At 45.3% G+C, this 20,778-nt stretch overlaps 1 protein-coding gene across 5 annotated transcripts in view; it reads left to right on the top strand.

The window, feature by feature from the left end:
* The window catches only part of cacna1ha (calcium channel, voltage-dependent, T type, alpha 1H subunit a), a 455,001-nt gene that overhangs the window by 83,777 nt on the left and 350,446 nt on the right, over positions 1–20,778 (top strand). The window lies entirely within an intron of this gene.

Here is a 20,778-nt window from a genome sequence, read left to right as displayed (position 1 = left end):
ATCGACTAAAATAGAGCCATAAGATTTCAGTTTGAATCAGAAGATATTTTACTATACAAGAGTCAAACAAATCAAACAATTGACAACAACATTAAATGTAAACATTTTTATGATCTCAAGACTAGTGTTAAATAAAATCTGAAATCCCAGTTATCTATTGAAAGAATAGAGATTTCAGTTTAAAACACAAGATATTTTACTATACAAGAGTCAGACAATGTAAACAATATATTCTATATTAAGTAAATCCCTATACTCTAAAACCCAGAATCAGCACAATTTAACATTAATTTACAGACAAATTGTGCTTGATTATAAACTATACATTCCATATTGAATGGCAGTTGGAGCTAAGACAGAACTTACGGATAAGCTTGGTGCTCCATTCAGCCTATGTGTCATCATTCTCAGTCACAAAGTCCTTGAAAACTCTGTCTTCCTAAGAAAACATTTCAGCTTCTCTTCTAGCCTAATTCCCAGCCAATAGCAGCACACAACCCACCTAAGTTCCACGGGCATGTTGTTTTGCTAAAACTGGCACACAACTGCAGAACGCCTCAACCTGGTCTGGATGGTGTAGATCCACAAATACTATCTTCAGATAACGGAAACAGCTGCAGCAACTATATCTTTGCTTATTCTGAACTTTTAGATCTAGCCTCTTTCTTCTTCAGCCTGCCTGTACTGCATCAGTGGACTCACTCCTGTATGCTTCATCCGATACCTGTGTCTATGTATTTACATTGTGTATTTTATGTTTTCCCTATGTTTTTTCTTTTCATGTGTGGAATGATCTGTCCGAGCTGTACGCAGAACAATATTTTTCACTGTACCTCGGTACATGTGACAATAAACAAATCCAAATCATCAATCTCTATTGAACCCTTGTGGTTGTTTCCTTTTATATAGTTTCAACCATAAGTTGTGGTTTCCAATTTAATTTAATCGTCAGTCTCAGTTTCTTTGGCAACTGGGAGGGTCAGTTTCCATTTTCAATTAGGCCTATATTTCAAAAATATAGAAGCTTTTCCCACTAATTTCATCGCAACAGTGTGCAAAAACCTGATCACTTCCCTGAAATTGACAGAAACTTCTGGTGTCTGCACATGTGCATCATAATGTGGAAATCAGAATTTGCTGTCACTTTTCTAGAGGCGACGCCATTTAGATGTCCACACTCCTGACTGCAATCGGTGGTGTGGTGATGTGCATCAATGTAAATGCATGTAGGCTTGCTAGACACTAGAGGGAGCACCAGTGACATCACACACACACACACACACACTCAACCAATAGATCAGGTAGATAGGACACGACCAATGGACATTCACGATACACACGGAGGTGACACGACCACAGGGGGGCATTACGCCAACCCATATATAAAGGACACCACAAGCAGTTACCTACGCCCAAACCGATGATTCCCACCTTGAATACTTCGATACCGACCTTTACATTTTCTCTGGACCTCGCAAGCCCAATGCCAGCTCTGACGCAAACAGTGATGATATGGTCCGAGAAGACAACGACACAGACAAACCTTTCACCTTGGGAGGTTACCCCAGTACCAAATCCGATCCGCAACTAGATGTGTTGCACATTGGTGACCCCCGTACTGAATCCGACGCAGACGCGGATTCGTCCTTCGGATTTGAGGATCTTCAGCCTAGCAGATATGACATCCCAACTTCTGAGTGCAGGATGATGCTGCAGCCTGACATTAAGAGACAGAGAGTGGTACACGCCCACAGAGAGAGGCCTGCTGCCACACAGAGCGTGGTCCACGCACCGCTCAGGGTTCCCGACTCTACGAAAGAAGACACGCAAGACTCCACACCGCAGTCCTTGCATGAACAAGAAGTGACTCCAGTGTCACAAGCCTCCACAGTGAGCGCGTGGACAGACTCCACAATTGCAGAAACACAAGACTCCAGAGCGCAATCCTTGCACGAACAAGAAGTGACTCCAGTGTCACAAGCCTCCACAGCCAGCTCGTGGACAGACTCCACGATAGAAGAAACGCAAGACTCCAGAGCGCAGTCCTTGCATACACAAGACGTGTCACAAGCCTCCGCAGTGAGCTCATGGACAGCCTCCACGATAGAAGCAACGCAAGACTTCGACACGCAGTCCTTGCAGGAACAAGACCATGAGGGTCTAGCAACCTCCTCTGACCAACTAGCGGCAGACGATGCAATTCTGCCATGCTCAAGTAAACAGCAAGAAGACTATGACAGTCGACCACGCTCCAGTGCACAGCAGGACGACCATGACGGTCTATCATGCTACAGTGAAGAACAAAGCGACGATGACAGTCCAAGCCCAAAGGAAGGACAACAGCAAGATAATGACAGTCCACCCACATTGTTTGCACCATCAGATGAAGACTCTGACAATTTACCCAACCCAAGTGAACAACAAGCAGCTACTGAGGATCTACCAACGGCATGTGAGACGAGTGACGACATCATATCCCACTTCCCATGCAAGATGTGCAAAGTGACAGACCTCAGCTAGTGTGTACAGAGGCACGCGATGATCATTGTGAGACCACTGGTGACTCCGGTGACTTCCATCCTCATTCGCTTGAACCTCTCCACAACTCAATGCATTCCTTCATGTTCCGACTCCAGATGTGCAGCTTCAAGAAATCTCAGCTGACTCCAGTGAACCTGTTGAGACTCCGGACGGGGAGCATCAACAAACCAACACTGACTCAGTTAAAGCAGACCAGATTCCAGAGGGGGAGCAACCAAACGCGGACTCTGATTCAGTAAGCCGGACTTTACTCCAGACAGGGAGTTCCGCAACCTCAGTGATGGCACGCTCAGGGTGACAGCAGATGCCACAATGACAGGAGATGGATCACTTAACAATTACACTGGGTCAGTAATACAAGCAGCGGCTACAGTCCAAGAGGAATACACCAATATTCACCACAGCTATATCCACACATTTTTTCCACACCATCAGTGCAGCCAATGACAGCTCATGCTGGACAAACCCAGTATTCAAGTATGCAGCAGCCAGCAGTCTATGCAGCATATTCTCAAACAGGCCAGCACTACAGATTGCCCACTAATGGAATTAAGACCGAAGGAGGACTACCGCAAGCGCAATCTGCACTACAGACTGGATGCCTTAGTTACAGCCCAGGATTTGCTGCACCCCAGCCTGGCTAGACGACATATTCCTATCTGATGCAAGGTTCTAGTTTCACACCATCACCAGGTATTTATGCGAGCAGCAATTCTGTTTCCAATTCAACAAGCTTCAACGGTTCTCAGCAAGATCACCCATCCTGCACATTACGTGGCCAGAAACAGTATGTACAGTCTTATCCAACTTCATCATATGGCACATCTATGACCTTGAATGATACTGTTGATGGTACCTCTTCAACGTCAACACCTTATCAGCTACAAGATGCCATCCGACAGCACCATCACAAACATCGAAAAAAGAAAGGGACTCCAAATCAGACAGCGAAGTGATTTGACCACTTCTTGGTTCCTGTGGCACAGGGATGTTGATGGCGTTCATAACCAAGAGAGACATTTGACCATGATGATTAATGGTTTTTGGACTCACACGAATGATTTGGACTTATTGTTCAATCACTGTTCCCATGACTTGTATATACCTTAACCTATCTACCTGTTTTTTGTTCAATTTTCTCAAAGTGTGCAGAAAATATGTAACATATAAAAAAGGGGGAAATGTGGTGATGTGCATCAATGTAGATGCATGTAGGCTAGCTAGACACTAGAGGGAGCACCAGTGACATCACACACACACACACTCAACCAATAGATCAGGTAGATAGGACACAACCAATGGACATTTACGATACACATGGAGGTGACACGACCACAGGGGGGCATTACACCAACCCATATATAAAGGACACAACACACATGATCTGCCTCCTTCCAGTGGAGACAGTCAGTGAGTAGAGACACAGGGTTGATTCAATATTACACCCACCACATGGATTGCAGCAACTGGTTAGTCAGTCTGGGTAGCTATAGTAGGGTTAGCAGTAGTGTCAAACCCAAGTAAAGAAGTGTAAATAGTTTAATAAATGAGTTAAAGTTATCTCCACATCTGAACCTTCCTTTGTCAAGTGCACCACAAGGAAGCCGCTTATGTTACACCTACAACATAACAAATCAGGTGGGAAATGAATTGAGAAAAATTCCACTCTTGCTTTGTTAGTCTCCCTGTACAAAGCCCTTGAAAAGTGAAACAAGCTTTGTACTAATTTCATAATTACTATTAAATACCTTTGCTGCCCTGAAAAGTTTGTTTTATATTTATTTATGACACATTTATTCATAATAATAAAAAAATTATAAAGTTTATTTATCTTTACTCTAGCTTCTATCTTCACTTAATCATAATCATTTATTTTGTCTTGGAAAATTTAAATTAAAATGAAGAATACTAAGTGCGTTTAACTTGTTGGTTTTCTTTGAATGTGATTGACTGCTTTATCTGCCTGTCGCCATCAATGCTGCCAAGAAATCTCTTGACATATGGCCAGATTTAAAGTATTATCATGAAAGGGAATTCCACACCACACAGATCACTAGATCTGTGGATGGCACAGTGGTTGGCACTGCTGCTTCACAGCGCCACGGACCAGGGCTTAATTTCCAGAGGCACCGGACGCAAAACTTTCCAGGAATTGACGGACTTAATAAAAGTGTACTATGACCCTAAGCCACCTCTGATCCTGTAAAGGTATCGGTTTTACTCAGTATTCTGTGACACTGGGGAGTCAGTCACTAACTTTTTAACAAGATTGAGGCGATTAGCAGAGGCTTGCGAATTTGACCTGATACTAAATGAGATGCTCCGAGACCGGTTGGTGTGCGGAAGAAATAATTTAGCAATACAAAAACGTTTGCTAGCAGAGGCTGAGCTGTATTGCAAGCAAGCATTGCAGCTGGCTTTGTCCTTAGAAAAAGCGGCAAGCGGAGCGTATAAGTTACAGGGTACTCGGATGGAGGTAGACGCCCACACCAGTGAAACTGAGTTAAGGGACTACCACTGGGGGGTTGGCAACTGCATAGCCACCCGGAGGAACGACTCGGATACTAAGGAACCCAGGTCCATTCGCAGAACCGCTCCCAAGCAAGGGAAAATTAGGACCAGAGAGACGGCAGCCCCTGCAGCCTTTCGCTCGGCAAGATATTGTAGTTGTTGCTAGAGATCGGAGACAGAGAGGAGAAATAGAAGCCCAAAACCAACATCTTGGAGAAAGACACGTCAACCGGGGTACGGGAGAATGCATACCCTAAAAGCGCCACCTACGATGGACCAGAAACAACTAAATTGTGTAGCGATGGTTAAATCAAAACCCATTAAATTAACCATAAGGTTGAATGGACGACCCACGTTTATGGAAGTCGACAAGGGAGCAGCCGTATCAGTGATAGGGGAAACAGTATTTAACAAAATCCCCACTGTACTCCAAACCTTATCCCTAATCAGGACCTCGGCAAAATGAGGCCATTCACAGGGGAACCACTGAGAGTGTTGGGCTCAACAAATTGTGGCTTATGGAGAGCAACTGGTTAGGCTGCCTTTAATGGCAGTGAAAGGTGCGGGACTGAGCTTATTGGGACGAAACTGGCTAAAAGAGATCCATCTGGATTGGGTAAACATTTTCTAGCTGGTGAATGGTCGCCTGAGCGAACTCCTGTGCAGATACCCAGAGGTTTTCCGAGAAAGGCTCGGAACAAGAAAGGGAGCAGAGGCGGCATTACACGTAGATCCAGAGACAGTCCCAAAATTCCACAAGGCCTGACCGGTACCCTTCGTGTTAACGCAGAAAGTTGATACGGAAATCAAAAGATTGGTGCAGGAAGGAATAATAAAACCGGTCCAGTTTGCAGAATGGGTGGCACCTGTGGTGCCTATCCTTAAGCCGGACGGTTCGGTCCGCTTTTGTGGCGATTTCAAACAAATGATTAATCGCTACCCACAACTGGACCCAATTCCCCGGATTGAGGATTTGTGTGCAAAGATGGCTGGAGGACTCTTATTCTCAAAGCTGGACATGAGCCACACATATCTACAGCTGAAGCGGGACGAAGAGTCACAACGATTAATGATAAACCCTGAAGGGCCTTTTTCAGTACGCAAGATTACCCTTCGGGGTATCGCCAGCCTGTGCGATATTCCAGAGGACAATGGAGAATATATTACAAATGTTACCAGGTCGCCATTAAGTCCTGAAGAGGTTTTCAGCAGCAGGCATGCGCCTAAAGAGGGAGAAATGTGTTTTTCTAGCACCTCAAGTAACTTATCTGGGGTACACGGTTGACACGTCAGGGCTACACTCTTTGGAGAATCGGGTGAGGGTGATTAAAGATGCCCCAGCCCGGGCAGCACGGTGGCGCAGTGGGTTAGCCCTGCTGCCTCACAGCGCCAAGGTCCCAGATTCGATCCTGGCTCTGGGTCACTGGCCGTGTGGAGTTTGCACATTCTCTCCGTGTTTGCATGGGTTTCGCCCCCACAACCCAAAGATGTGCAGGGAGGGTAGATTGGCCACGCTAAATTTCCCCTTAATTGGAAAAAAATGAATTGGGTACTCTAAATTTCCCAACACAATTCAGGAGTTAACATCTTTTTTAGGACTGATGATATACTACGGAAAGTTCATACAGAACAGGGCTTCCATCTTGGACCCCCTATACCAATTACTAAAAAAGGGTCCGCCCGCCAACACAGGACTTTCAAGAAGATAAAACAACAGCTCTCCTCGGAAAACGTCTTGGCACACTACGACTCCAGGAAAGAGTTGGTGCTCACTTGCAACACATCTCCAGATGACGTTGGGGCAGTTCTGGCACACAGAGGGCAAAACAGATAGGAACGGCCTATAGTGTTTGCTTCAAGGACTTTAGCAGCAGCAGAGCAAAAGTACACACAAATTGAAAAAGGAGAACTGGCTGTGATCTTCGCGGTGAAGAAATTTCACCAGTACTTGTCTGGGCGGAAATTCACAATAATCACAGACCACAAGCCGTTGCTGGATTTGCTGAAAGAAGACAAAACGGTGCCACCAATAGCTTCGGCCAGATCCTACTACTGGCAGCATACCAATATCAACTGGAGCATCGGCCGGGAACCCGGGTGGCAAACGCCGATGCACTAAGCAGGCTGCCATTACCAGACAACCCGCCATTAGTACCCAGAATAGAAGAAATGGTGATGACACTACATTTCCTGGACACCCAGTGGCCGCACAAAACATTCATTTGTGGACACAAAGCAACCTGATTTTAGCAAAAATAAAACACATGGTGCTAACAGGGAAGATGGAAAGACCGGTCCAGTAGGAATTCCACCTCTACTGGAGCAGAAGAGAGCAGATCACTCTGAAAGATGGGATACTGCTATGGGGAGCTCGAGTAATAGTTAAAAGTCAAGGCCGTCAAGCCATACTGGCTCAACTACATCGTGGGCACCCTGGAGTCTCAAAAATGAAGATGCTGGCCAGGAACTTGTCTGGTGGCCAGGCCTGGACACAAACATAGTGGCATTGGTAGGTCGATGCCAAGAATGCCAACAAGGGCAGAGATGCCTCCGGCAGCCCCGCTGCACCCATGGGAATGGCCGGGTAGACCATGGTCGCGACTTCATGTCGATTTTGCAAGTCCGTTTATGGGCTTAATGTTTTTTGTGATAGTAGACGCCCATTCCAAATGTCTGGATGTCTACAAAATGAACTCGGCAAACACAACAGCAACCATCGAAAAACTTTGCACATCATTTGCAACACATGGTATCCCGGAGGTGTTAGCTTCAGATAATGGATCGGTTTTCACCAGCCAGGAGTTCACAAAATTCATGAAAGTCAAATGGCATTCGGCACATAAGGACGTCACCATACCACCCGGCATCAAATGGGTTGGCAGATAGAGCCGTCCAGACCATAAAAGTTGGGTTGAAAAAACAGTCAGCAGCATCAGTACAGACTAATCTGTCGTGCTGGCTATTCGACTATAGGACAATCCCCCACGCCACAACGGGAATAGGGGAGCTACTCATGGGCGGAAGACTCTGAACCAGGCTGAGTCTACTATTCCCAAATTTAGGCGGAAGGAGTAGAACGACACCAAGCAGAGGCCACGACAACACTCACCGAGAAAGTCAGTTCAACGCGGGTGAAAAGGTATGGGTCAGAACTTTATACAGAAGATAACTATACATGGTTTAGGGTTCCTCACCCCCTTGAACGGGGGGGGAGCTCGTATTCAGCGAGGCTCGCAGGGAGTGTAATCATAGCCTCTTTGCAAATCCCGTGTGGGTTATGACAGAGGATATGGGATCCCCTGGGGGGTTGGGAGAGAGAGCGATCTCAGGAGGGGTGGGGGGGGGGGGGGGGGCAGAGGCGCCAGGGGAGAAGGAGCTCCTAGGAGCTAGAGGGGAGGGGTACCCCAAATCTGAAGACGCCGCCCCCCCCCATTCAATTTTAGTAACCTTTATTGTCACAAGTAGGCATACATTAACACTGCAATGAAGTTAGTGTGAAAAGTCCCTTGTCACCACATTCCGGTACCTGTTCGGGTACACTGAGGGAGAGTTCCGGTACACTGAGGGAGAATTCAGAATGTTCAAATTCCCTAACAGCATTTCTTTTGTGACTTGTGGGAGGAAACCGGAGTACCCGGAGGAAACCCATGCAAACACCGGGAGAACGTGCAGATTCCGCACAGACAGTGACCCAAGCCAGGAATTGAACCTGGAACCCTGGAGCTGTGAAGCAACTGTGCTACCCACTGTGCTACTGTGCCGCCCTAAGATTTCCACCTGAGTTCGAGATTTATTCATTTTTCTGTGCTGATCCAGGTTGCCAGACTTGAGGCTGGGTGGGAAAAGACCCTAAAGTGGCCATGAAGTGGCTATTTTAGGGCCTTAATAGGGGAAGGCCCCCCCCCCCCCCCCACCCAACACAGGAAATAGGAATAGGAGTAGATCATACAGCTCATTGAGCCTGCTCTGCCATTCTATATGATCATGGCTGATCTTGGGCTTCATCTCCACTTTCCCCACTTCCTCTCAATATCTCTTGATTCCCTGAAAGACCAAATATCAGTCTATCACTGCCTTAAATGTCTTCAACGATGGATAATCACCAGACCCCCTGGGGTAGAGAATTCCAAAGATTCATAACACTTTTTGAATGAAGTAACTTATCCTCATCTCAGTCCTAAATGATTGACCCCCTTATTCTGAGACTATGCTGTCGTGTTTTTAGATTTCTTGCCAGCAGAGACAATCTTTCAGCCTGATGGTCTATCTTATCAAGCCCCTTTAGAATCTTGCATGTTTCAATGAGATCACTTCTTATTCTTCTAAATGTCAATGAATATAGACCCAATTTACTCAGGGAGAATTCAACAGACTCTTCTCCAAGCCGCCCCGCCTAGTGTATCCTTTTAAACAAAGTACTTCACTCAAACTTTTGAGCATAATCGAATGGACATCACACTGCAGAGTGCCTTCTAGTGATTCCTTGCTCTTCAACCCTCCACAACAAGCTTTGTTCCTTTAAACAGCTGTTCCACCTTCACCAGCACTCTACTTGATTAACCCAAAAATAGCCGTTTTTTTCTGCCCAGTATAGCAGCACCTGCTCCCAGTCTACCTTGGAGAGTCTGTGGGCAGTATTTAATGGGGTCTGTTAGAGTGGAAATGTGGTGGACATTGAGGGGATGGGGCGTTAATTAGACAGGAACGAAAATCTTGGTTTCCCCCTAGCGGTTGACATGTAGAAATTAAGTCAGCAGCATTTTTTTTAAAAATAAATATATTTTATTCAAGTTTTTTGGCCAAACATAACAATACGTAGTGTTTCTTTTACACAACAATAAAGCAATATAAATAACCGTGGCCAGTTTTAAACAAATAAATAAGTAATATATAAACAAAAACAGAAAACAAAACTAAATGGCAACTGCCTTGTCCAAAATAAATACTCTCCAAGAATACAATCCGACAATCCAATATACAATTACATATACCAAATACCTATACATATACAATAACATCCCTGAGAATCCGTCCGATTCCTCCCCCCCCACCCCCACCCCCCCCCACCCCCCCTGGGTTGCTGCTGTTATCTACTTCTTTTCCATTCCCTCTATCTTTCTGTGAGGTAGTCGACGAACGGTTGCCACCGCCTGGTGAACCCCTGAGCCGAACCCCTTAACACAAACTTAATCCGTTCTAACTTTATGAACCCTGCCATATCGTTTATCCAGGTCTCCACCCCCTGGGGTTTGGCTTCCTTCCACATTAACAATATCCTGCGCCGGGCTACAAGGGACAGAAAGGCCAACACGTCAGCCTCTCTCGCCTCCTGCACTCCCGGCTCTTCTGCAACCCCAAATATAGCCAACCCCCAGTTTGGTTCGACCCGGACCCCCACCACTTTCGAAAGCACCTTTGCCACCCCCACCCAGAACCCCTGTAGTGCCGGGCATGACCAGAACATGTGGGTGTGATTCGCTGGGCCTCTCGAGCATCTCGCACACCTATCCTCTACCCCAAAAAATTTACTAAGCCGTGCTAAGTCAGCGGCATTTTAACTGTGTGTCAGGTCTCACGCAGTCTGGTAGCGTATTCCTATTTCAATACATTTGTATCCCATGAATACTCACGATCTTAAAATATTTTCAAATTAAGTCCTACGTTCAAGATATAAGTCAGTAGTGCAGGAGAAACTCAAGTCTCATGTTTTCCAGTAATTTAAAGGTGTCATTACTGTCGCGTTTGTCCATTTGGATCATATTTGAGGTAAGTGGGTGTTTTTGTGGATTCATTGAAGCCTACTCGTGACCATAAGTGATTATTATTATTATTATTTCAATGGGGCTTGAACTCAGCCCCCCTTCGCCATATTGACTTGTCACTTGGAAGAGTCCAACACAACTTCATACTTCCCTGAGGATGCGCAATACATCGAAAGTGTACTTTCAGAGTTAATTTATTTCATGACTTATTATTTTAACTACTAAGAGCACGGATTTAAGTTTTATCTGCGAACAGAAGCACAAATCTAAAAATATGTACTTTTCAAAATGGGAGATGTTTTTTCTTTTTTCATCTGTGCCAATATCCAATAGTTCCATGTTAACTGTAGGACAATCCAGGCCTGGTATCAAGCTCCATTTCTTCTGGCTGATCTATATGTCTTCACACCAACCTCAAAAGAGCACTCACCAATGCAACAACATGCTTTTTTCCATTTATTTTGCCCGCTATCCTTGTGATCTATCTGACCAAACTGTTGAATTCCTCTGTAGCAATCCTCTACAGTGACTTCCCTAAAGTAACTTCATGCACGATCCTGACATCTGGCAGAAAGTGGTGTCAGTGCCTGATTTGAATGCGTATTCTGTTAGTAAGAAGCGCTTTACTATGTTTTTCTTTACCTGTATATTGACAGAATAAATTTTAAGGTCCCATTGTGGTGAAGCACATTCGGGTTCTAATGCACATTGGTTGGACAGGTTATTCAAGAATCCCCAACTGGCTGCAGTGTACCTGATACTGTTAACAGTGATGAGCTGTAGAAGCTCAACACTAATTTCTGATCCTGAGGGGCACTCTTGTTCTTCCCTGTTCCACTGCAAATATGGTCAAAGAACTCTAACCTCCAATTGCTCCTAAGTTATCAGGATGCTCAAACAGTTGAAAGTCATATTTAAATCTCCTCTCTCCAGTGGCAAAACAAGTACAATATCTTGCCCTGAATTTGACAAGTGAGAAATCCTCAGTAGCTTGGTTGTTGAATGGGCACTTTAATTATACATTCTGCATTCAGCGCATAGCTCCTTTGCACTGCTGGAGCACATTTTGAATACTTGTGCTCTTCCAAATGGCCTAAGTACAAAACACAATCCTTATTTGTCTTTTATTTGTCCTTTCAGTGTGCTTTCTAAATTTAAAAATCCATTGGGCATTGTTAAGATTCTATCTCCCTTTATGAATCTGTAAAATGATACAATGACATTGTTGAAAAGATACAGATAAATACACAGGTTTTTGGGTAGTCTTGAGAGATCAATGGTAGCTTTTTATATTTTTACTTTTGTGGTCGAGATTCGCCGACTCCGAAATCGCATTCGGCCATCGACAGAATCCCCGTTCATGACCAAATCGGAGGCGGCACCGCTTTTGCGATGCTCTGCCCCTCCAAAGCAGCCTCAGGATATTGCCTGAGGCCCACCCCAAGATTCTCCGCCCCCGACCGGCCGAGTTCTCGACGGCATGTGTCTCTCATGGTCTCACCCATCGGGAACTCAGCGTGGTGACTGCGGACTCAGTCCAGCGCTGTCACAGTCGGGGGAGGGCTGATCCGCGGGCAGGCTGGACTTTATCAGGGATTTGGGGCACTCTTGGGGGTTGGTGCGGGATTTGCGAGCCGGCTAAAGGGGGGCACTATTTCACAGGCCAGGTCTGCGAGCGGCCGGCGCCATGTTGCATGGCGTGGCCGCTGTAGGCCACGCACCGGGCAATTCTCTGGGCTCTATCGGGAGCTAGAGCTGGGTGCTCTATGCTCTATGCTGCTGGATGTTAGCCCCCAGCTATACGGAGGATTGGTGGCCATTTTGCGCTGAACCTTCGGGCACGCTGTCATGAGGACAAAGCCTCACAATCGGAGAATCCTAGCCCTGTATATTTTGGGAGGTCATGGGCTGGATTCTCCGTTTGGGAGACTTAGGGCTGGCTTCTCCGATTTTGCGGAGGAAGCATCTGGCCTTACAACCAAATAGTCGTCGGTGTCCCCGCACCAATGCTCTGCCCGGTGAAGGGTTAGCAGCCATGCCACGTAAAGCCTCCCGGGTTTACCTGCGGGTATGGGCGGAGAATGGCCGGCTCCGCGGCCAAGAATGCGCACAGCGGCGATCTGCGAGGGCTGTGCGTATAACATGGCGCCGGCCGTGTGCGGACCCAGTCTGCCAGATAGTGCCCCCTTGTAACCCTCCAGCCCATGCCGAAGCCACCCTGCCAGCGGAACGGTTCCCCCCTCCCCAATTCATCTAAAACCATCAAGGTGTGCAATGCCATTCTTTGCAACCAGCAATGATATATCTCGAGCTGACATGCAATGAGGAGACAATAGGAGACATATACATAATAAGGTGTATTTACATGAAAGCTAGGAGCAGAGAGAGTGCCTGTTGGCTCTTTTGTGGCTATACAGAATGGGGTAGACTACCAGTGCCGAAAGACCTCTTTTGCTGCTGTAAAACTCTTTGGCTCTACCAGAAAATATTCTCAGAGAATAACAATGAACCCGACATATCAAGATACCGAGTGTTAAGGAGGGAAGAGAAAAGATGATGTAGCTCAGTATCACGGCCACCTGAAAAGTGGAGAACGAGACAAAGAAGCTATAGTTGTGCTGGCTGTGATGTTACATGCAGGTTATAGGAATATGCTGCAGGCTATAGGAAAATGCTGCAGGCTATCAGATCAGACTAAGGAAGAAAAAAGGAGTTTCCTTCATGAAATGATGAAACGGGCATGCAAAACAGGAAGGTTTTTTAAAATAGAGTATTTAATCAACCAAATATAAATTGGGAATATCCAATTTTGTTACCAAGTGCACCAGGAAAGCCACAAGAGAAGACAAGTGACCTGGCAGAATGACTGGAATATTGCCTTGCATTTATAAAGTGTTGATATTTCCACGGCTGAAACACCCTTTGTCCTTCTACGGCACATATAATAGGTTATTTTATTATGATGTCCAATTGAAATTCCAATTTACTTGACAAGCTTCACATGAACCTGAGTTATAATTCAAAGCGCATTCAGTGATAGGTTCTCCAAACGGACTACGGCTTGTTGAAAACCTAAATTCCTTCTGTAGTATTTTTTGATTATCAGTGCAAAACAACACAATTTTGAAAGAAGCTAGTTGAGTAGCTACTCTGGATCAGAAATGGAGAACACCAGATTGGCATTAGTGCAACAAAAGTCTCCTCAAGAAAATAAAGATAGATGTTACATGCATTAAAATTAAATGTGTGAAGTGCCTAAATATCTTTGTAAGTCTGTTATTTAGTGCAGTGTAATAACTAGATTTAAGCCACTTGACTAAACAAGAATGTAACCTAAATGTCATGACACAAAAAGTAATTTGTTATCATGTTCCAAGCTTGCTAACTGGTATACTAAGAATAGAATTTAGAGTTGGTCGTAGCAACTTGAACTTCCAATGGGCAATTCTCCTGTCCGAAGGACTCTCCAAAAAAAGTCTCCAACTCAAGTTTGAGTGAGAGAGTTCGGACAGTTCCGACATACTTACCTGGATAGTTGTCCAAAAACTGTGAGTCAGAAAAAAACCTAGCCTAACTCCTGGGTAACTAACTATACAACAGACATCGCAACCCCAATCACTCTCACTGCTTCCCGCACACCGCCCCTCCCCAACCCAACCTGAATAGCCCCTGACTCACCCCCACCGCTCCTCCCCGCCATCTATCCCTGACTCCCAAACCATTCTGACGAGCCTTCACTAACTACATCCCTATTAACCCAAGCCCAACTCATTCCCCTCTCGACCCGACCTGACTAGCCCCCACCACCTGCCTCGTCCCCGACCTGACCACCCAGTCTTGCCCGAATCGACCTGACAAACTAGCCACCCACTCACCCAGCTGCCATCCAATCCACTTTCCACCCGAAGCACCTGCCACCCTACCACCTCCAACCCGATCCAACTGATACTCTACCCAGCTGCTACCCTAGTCACCTTCAACCCTAAGGACCTGCCACTGAGCAATCTCCAACCCTACCCAGCTGACACCCACATTTTTTACCCATTTACCTTACTCACCCAACCTATTCTCTTACCTTACCCACCCTATGCTCCTACCCCCTTACTCCCCTTATCTACCCCACCCTACCTCCTTACCTACTTAACTTCTCTTTGTAGCTTTTCAAAGAAGCTTTGAGATATGTAAACTCCATTTACAGAATATTGCAGCAAGTGCCGTGAAAAGGGGCATGGTCCCTGCGTGGATTCCCTCTGCTGCTCACTCCAAGGTTTCCTGAGTTCGGCAGGAAACTGCATTGGGAGATTGCCCTTAAAGATTAGAGGAAATAAAGTGTATTTTTTGTCTGATCAAGGTCGGAACTCCAAATCCGACCCAAAATGGAAGATTTGGACCAATATGTACAATGTGAAGACCATAAGACCATAAGACATAGGAGCGGAAGTAAGGACATTCAGCCCATCGAGTCCACTCCGCCATTCAATCATGGCTGATTTCAACTCCATTTACCCGCTCTCTCTCCATAGCCCTTAATTCCTCGAGAAATCAAGAATTTATCAACTTCTGTCTTAAAGACACTCAACGTCCCGGCCTCCACCACCCTCTGTGGCATGAATTCCACAGACCCACCACTCTCTGGCTGAAGAAATTTCTCCTCATCTCTGTTCTAAAGTGACTCCCTTTTATTCTAAGGCTGTGCCCCCGGGTCCTAGTCTCCCCTGCTAATGGAAACAACTTCCCTACATCTACCCTATCTAAGCCATTCATTATCTTGTAAGTTTCTATTAGATCTCCCCTCAACCTCCTAAACTCCAATGAATATAATCCCAGGATCCTCAGACGTTCATCGTATGTTAGGCCTACCATTCCTGGGATCATCCGTGTGAATCTCCGCTGGACCCGCTCCAGTGCCAGTATGTCCTTCCTGAGGTGTGGGGCCCAAAATTGTTCACAGTATTCTAAATGGGGCCTAACTAATGCTTTATAAAGCTTCAGAAGTACATCCCTGCTTTTATATTCCAAGCCTCTTGAGATGAATGACAACATTGCATTTGCTTTCTTAATTACGGACTCAACCTGCAAGTTTACCTTTAGAGAATCCTGGACTAGGACTCCAAAGTCCCTTTGCACTTCAGCATTATGAATTTTGTCACCGTTTAGAAAATAGTCCATGCCTCTATTCTTTTTTCCAAAGTGCAAGACCTCGCACTTGCCCACGTTGAATTTCATCAGCCATTTCTTGGACCACTCTCCTAAACTGTCTAAATCTTTCTGCAGCCTCCCCACCTCCTCCATACTACCTGCCCCTCCACCTATCTTTGTATCATCGGCAAACTTAGCCAGAATGCCCCCAGTCCCGTCATCTAGATCGTTAATATATATAAAGAGAACAGCTGTGGCCCCAACACTGAACCCTGCGGGACACCACTCGTCACCGGTTGCCATTCCGAAAAAGAACCTTTTATCCCAACTCTCTGCCTTCTGCCTGACAGCCAATCGTCAATCCATGTTAGTACCTTGCCTCGAATACCATGGGCCCTTATTTTACTCAGCAGTCTCCCGTGAGGCACCTTATCAAAGGCCTTTTGGAAGTCAAGATAGATAACATCCATTGGCTCTCCTTGGTCTAACCTATTTGTTATCTCTTCAAAGAACTCTAACAGGTTTGTCAGGCACGACCTCCCCTTACTAAATCCATGCTGACTTGTCCTAATCTGACCCTGCACTTCCAACAATTTAGAAATCTCATCCTTAACAATGGATTCTAGAATCTTGCCAACAACCGAGGTTAGGCTAATTGGCCTATAATTTTCCATCTTTTTCCTTGTTCCCTTCTTGAACAGGGGGGTTACAACAGCGATTTTCCAATCCTCTGGGATTTTCCCTGACTCAAGTGACTTTTGAAAGATCATAACTAACGCCTCCACTATTTCTTCAGCTATCTCCTTTAGAACTCTAGGATGTAGTCCATCTGGGCCCGGAGATTTATCAATTTTAAGACCTCTTAGTTTCTCTAGCACTTTCTCCTTTGTGATGGCTACCATATTCAACTCTGCACCCTGACTCTCCGGAATTGTTGGGATATTACTCATGTCTTCTACTGTGAAGACTGACGCAAAGTACTTATTTAGTTCCTCAGCTATTTCCTTGTCTCCCATCACAAAATTACCAGCGTCATTTTGGAGCGGCCCAATGTCAACTTTTGCCCCCCGTTTGTTTTTAACGTATTTAAAGAAACTTTTACTATCATTCCTAATGTTACTGGCTAGCCTACCTTCATATTTGATCCTCTCTTTCCTTATTTCTCTCTTTGTTATCCTCTGTTTGTTTTTGTAGCCTTCCCAATCTTCTGACTTCCCACTACTCTTTGCCACGTTATAGGCTTTCTCTTTTGCTTTGATGCATTCCCTAACTTCCTTTGTCAGCCATGGCTGCCTAATCCCCCCTCTGATAACCTTTCTTTTCTTTGGGATGAACCTCTGCACTGTGTCCTCAATTACTCCCAGAAACTCCTGCCATTGCTGTTCTACTGTCTTTCCCACTAGGCTCTGCTCCCAGTCGATTTTCGTCAGTTCCTCCCTCATGCCCCTGTAGTTACCTTTATTTAACTGTAACACCTTTACATCTGATTCTACCTTCTTTCTTTCAAATTGGAGATTGAATTCTACCATATTATGATCACTGCCTCCTAAGTGCTCCCTTACTTTAAGATCTTTAATCAAGTCTGGCTGATTACACAACACTAAGTCTAGAATGGCCTGTTCCCTCGTGGGCTCCATCACAAGCTGTTCCAAAAAGCCCTCCTGTAAACATTCAATGAATTCCCTTTCCTTGGGTCCACTGGCAGCATTATTTACCCAGTCCACCTGCATATTGAAGTCCCCCATGATCACTGTGACCTTGCCTTTCTGACATGCACTTTCTATTTCGTGGTGCATTTTGTGCCCCCGGTCCTGACCACTGTTAGGAGGCCTGTACATAACTCCCATTATGGTTTTTTTGCCTTTCTGGTTCCTCAACTCTACCCACACAGACTCCACATCATCTGACCCTATGTCATTTAGTGTTATTGATTTAATTTCATTCCTAATTAACAAGGCAACCCCGCCCCCTCTGCCCACCTCCCTGTCTTTTCGATAGATTGTGAATCCCTGGATGTTTAAATGCCAGTCCTGAACCCCCTGCAACCATGTCTCTGTGATGCCTACCACATCATACCTGCCAGTCACAATCTGGGCCACAAGCTCATCTACCTTGTTCCGTACACTGCGCGCATTTAAATATAGCACCTTTAATTCTCTATTGACCGTCCCTTTTTGTTTTCTTAGTGTGGTGGACCTTGGTTTACTGAGCCTTTCCATACACTGTGTCATATTTTGTGGGATGGGGACTATCGTAACCTCTCCTGAGTTTTGTCTTTTCGTGCTTTTTTGTATTCCTAAGTAGCTACGCTTCCCACTGATTACTTCACCTCTTGGTTCCCTGACTTTCCCTTCCCCCCCAATCTTTAGTTTAAAGTCCTATTGACCACCCTATTTATTCTTTTCGCCAGAACACTGGTCCCAGCTCGGTTCAGGTGGAGACCATCCCAACGGTATAGGTCCCCCCTGTCCCAAAACTGATGCCAGTGTCCCATGAAAAGGAACCCCTCTTTCCCACACCACTCTTTCAGCCACGTGTTAACTTCCCTTATTCTTGCCTTCCTATGCCAATTTGCACGTGGCTCGGGCAGTAATCCGGAGATTATGACCCTTGAGGACCTGTTTTTTAATTTGAATCCTAGCTCTTTATAATCTCTAAACAGGTCCTCTTTCCTAGACTTGCCTATGTTGTTGGTACCGACATGGACCACAACAACTGGATCCTCCCCCTCCCTCTCCAGTGTCCTTTCAAGCCGGTCAGAGATGTCCCGCACCCTAGCACCGGGCAGGCAACATACCATGCGGGACTCTTTATCCTGCTCACAAAGGATACTATCTATCCCCCGATAATAGAATCCCCTACAACTACAACTTGCCTATTTACTCCCTCCCCTTGAATGGCCTGCTGAACCATGGTGCCTTGGTCAGCTGACTCATCCTTCCTGCAGCCCTGTTCGCCATCCACACAGGGATCAAGTGCCTCATACCTGTTGGACAGAGTCAAGGGCTGAGGCTCCTGAGTTCCTGACTGCTGGTTCCCTTTACCTGCCTGACTTGCAGTCACACCCTGCTGTCCCTGGCCACTGGCAGGATTTAAACTACTTACTCTGGCAGGTGTGACTGCCTGCTGAAACACAGTGTCCAGGTAAGTCTCCCCCTCCCGGATGTGCCTCAGTGTTTGAAGCTCAGACTCCAGCTCATCAACTCTGAGCCGGAGCTCTTCGAGCAGCCAACACTTACTGCAGGTGTGGTCGCTGCAGCTCGCAATGGGATCTGCCAGCTCCCACATCAAGCAGCTCAAGCACATCACCTGACCAGCCATCACTAATTAATTAATTTGTTTAATTTAAGTTTATGAGTTTAGCTGTGTTTTTAAAAAAAATTTGGGGCAGATTTGCTATCAACCACTCAGATCACAGCTTCCCTCTGACGTCACTTTTGTGGAAAAAACTGGAAAACAGGAAGTTTCCGTTAGGTTTTTATACTCACAGAGACTGCTCCTCCTCCTCCGAACGGCTCCTGAAATTAGGCCCGAAGAAAGAGAGAGAACAAAATGGTAGGGAAAAAGCACCTTCTCCCACTCTTCACCGAATTACCTCACTGCACCAAATTACCAAATTCTCACTCGGTACGAAGAATAATAAAAGGTGGCAAAGTAGAAAAGGAAATATAGCACAAAACTGGCAAATTTCGAATGAACATCATGTTCCAAAACAAGGATGGTCAGGGCCACTTGAAAACTGATAATATCGATATTGTAACTTCACATAATATTAAAAATGTTGAATTATGTTACATCGTTTTTTTATAGTTGAGGGAGAGGATAGCACGCCAGATATCGAAAGGAATGAATGCTGAATCAGGGATGGGGGTCTCACCATAATTAATATAAACAAAATAACAGTAATGAAGAAAATAAGGGTAACAAGTGATAAATTCTCAGGATAAGAAGGCTTCCATCACAAGGTTTTAAAAGAAGTAGGTCTGAACATCACCAATAGCCTAACTGAAATTTTCCAAATTTCTCATAATTCAGGAACTGTTCCTTTTAGACTGGAAATGTGCATGTCACTCTGCTATTGAAGAAAGGCGATAAAGACAAACCTGGCACTATAGGCCAGTTAGCCTAATATCTGATTTATTACTAGAAAATTTGTGAGTCTGTAATTAAGAATGGAGTGACTGACACTTTGAAAATGTAATGTAGATTTGTAAAGGATAGGTCATGTCTGATGAACTTGATTTAATTTTTTATTGAGGTGTCTAAAATTGAAAATAGGGAAATATCTACCGATGTTATTTATATGGAGTTACAGAGGTCATTCAATCAAGTCCCTCATAAAAGACAGTTATTTGAAGTTGAAGTTCATGGAACCAATTTATTGACTTATTATCAATTTTATTAAATAATTTATTGACCTGGTTAGGAAATAGGCTGACGGGCAGGAGACAGAGTAGGGATACTCTGATTGGCAGGATGCAACTGCAGTGGTGTCCGAATGGAACATGATTAGCTGTTTTCCATGTTTATAAATGATTTGGAGATTGGGATAGAGAGCCACTGTTATAACCTGCCTGCTTACCACTGGTTGGGGCAATCCCACAATCCTCAGGGAGTATGAGTTCAGCGTTACCGGTTTAATACCGCTGAGAGGACCCCAGGAGAATCCCTTGCAGAGTTTCTATCCAGGCTACGTAGGATTGCGGAGTACTGTGACCATGATGAGACATTGTCAGAAATGTTACGCGACCGTTTGGTTTGCGGTATTAACAATGTGGCCACCCAGAGAAAGTTGTTAGCTGACCCAACATTGACTTTTCAACAG

Source organism: Scyliorhinus torazame, chromosome 17, assembly GCF_047496885.1.
Source record: "Scyliorhinus torazame isolate Kashiwa2021f chromosome 17, sScyTor2.1, whole genome shotgun sequence".
NCBI classification, from domain to species: Eukaryota; Metazoa; Chordata; class Chondrichthyes; order Carcharhiniformes; family Scyliorhinidae; genus Scyliorhinus; species Scyliorhinus torazame.
The sequence above is the reverse complement of the archived record's forward strand: the minus strand, read 5'-3'. Positions and strand labels throughout refer to the sequence as shown.